The sequence below is a fragment of the Callionymus lyra genome, chromosome 1, assembly GCF_982586985.1.
Source record: "Callionymus lyra chromosome 1, fCalLyr1.hap1.1, whole genome shotgun sequence".
Classification (NCBI taxonomy): domain Eukaryota; kingdom Metazoa; phylum Chordata; class Actinopteri; order Syngnathiformes; family Callionymidae; genus Callionymus; species Callionymus lyra.
This window is the reverse complement of record NC_141818.1, coordinates 28,403,279-28,405,591: the sequence shown is the minus strand read 5'-3', so window position 1 is coordinate 28,405,591 and position 2,313 is coordinate 28,403,279.

Below are 2,313 nucleotides of genomic sequence, written 5' to 3'. Positions count from 1 at the left end.
ATTCTCTTGTATTCTCGCGAGAACCGGAAATATGACGCTTTATTGTGACGTCACCGCAAAAACGTCTTCTGTGTCAATCCTTTTTTTATGCACTTAATGTTAATCAAGACGCATTTCATCGTATACATATTTTCAGAATTCCCATAAAATATTAAACACAAAAAACTAAAAATAATTAAATAATAATAATTGTGAACTTAAAAAGTACACTGGAAATATTAAACTGATTAAAAGTAAGAAAGAAAATTATTGATTTAGGAATTGTATAGGAACATTTAATCTCGCATTAATCTGTGTTTTCTGTGGGGTATTTAGTATTGTATTATAATATTATATATATTATATTGTATATATATATATATATATATATATATATATATATATTTATACACACACACCATTTTTTCTTTTGCTTAGTCTACAGTCTAAATAAATCCCCAAAAGAGAATATTTTCCTCTAGTTCAAAGGTCAATATTTAATGGTTTTGCTGTTGTTCTTTAGCACTTTGAATCAGACAGCTAAAAGCATTATTGAGTCATGCAGGTACATTTGACAACGGGAAAGTGGTTTGAATATTATTGGCAAGAGAGAAGCACTGAAAACTTATTAATGATGAAAAGCACTCTCTCACTCTCTGTGTTGTTTACTTCACTTGGGGATCTACATAGTGTATTGCAGCGATTAATTATGTATGAAAGTAAATGTGGAGAGGATAAAGTTGCACCATAAGTTTAAAACATGCAATATGCTGTCATGTGAAATCCCCTCAACAATGACAGTGAAGAGAAACATACATTTAAACAAATAGAATACATTTATTTCATTTTAATGATCTAACGTATAATGCATAAATATTCTCTGCTTAACTATTCTGTATGCTTCACATAGGTAAACAAATAAATTAAATATGGCACGAACTGGCATTGGTAAAGTGTAAATGCCATTCCTAAAACACAAGTTTAAATGACGTTTATATATTTTATAGGTTATTTATATATACTGTAGGTCACCCTATGACACCTGTTCCATTTCCACTTATCTTTGTTTTCTCCTCCCGAATCCTTCATTCACTCATTTGCAGTACCGCTTATTCAATTATGGGGTTCGTGTGGGGGGCGGGGGACACCCTGGACGGGACGCCAGTCTGTCACACAAAGACACACAAGCATTCACAAATATAAATGACTTACTTACAAACACTCATATACGGACAATTTCCCAAACTACTTCCCAATCCACCTCTGTATGTTTCTGGACTGTGCTAGGAAACCGGAGTGCCGGAGTAAACCCACGCGTCAAGGGGGAGAACATACAAACTCCACACGGAAAGGTCACAAGTTGGCTCCCTCTCGACCTGGAAGCGAACCAACAACCCTTCCCGAATCCCATATAGCAGCTTAAGTAAGTAAGCAAGTAAGTAATTTTTATTTGTATAGCGCTTTTCCAGACCAGGGTCACAAAGCGCTTAAACAATCAAAACAATATTCAATAAAGTATATACTTTAAAGGTCAAGATAAAACTGATAACACAACAGGAGTTCCAGAAAAATCAAGAAAAATCCTGAACAAATAGAAATGTCTTAAGATGTTTCTTGAAGGAGACAGTAGATCCATCAAACACAAAGAGAGAGGAAGATCGTTCCAAAGCGTCAGCCTGGAACGATTTCTCTCCTCTGGTCCTGAACCATGTGCGTGGAACCAGATAGATTCTGATCCACAGACCTCAGAGCCCGAGCTGGGGTGTAAGGCTGGATCAGATCAACTTAAGACTTACAGATGATAATAGATAACAATAATATATTTAATTTATTTATCCTAATCACTTTGTTGTGGACATGTTGCAATTTATTAACACATTCAATCCATACATTTATTTTAGAACATTCAGAGAAATGTAATTTGACACCAGAGATGAAGGTTTCAGTTCATTTGCCAATGAACATATTTTAATATTATAATATAGGACATGGTGTTCAATATCACCTCATAATGAAATCAATCTTGTGGATTTTCCTATTCAGACCTTGGCTCCTGCAAGGGTCTTTATTTTCTATTTCATTTCTATTTTTTTTTTATAAATAATGTTTGTCGTTCACCCTCCAGTACGTGTTGTGTTTGCACACACCGCTAATGTCAGTGGACAGCAGGGGGGGTCTAAGAGTTAGCACACCGGCTGGATGTAAACACGATGACTGATGGAGTAAAATAACACGGCTGGCCCCCCGGAGACCCCCCTCCCTCACTGAGGGCTCGGGTAGGGGCGGGGCAGCACTGCAGCAGTGCGCCTCTCCGGGTAACGTTCCACGCACACA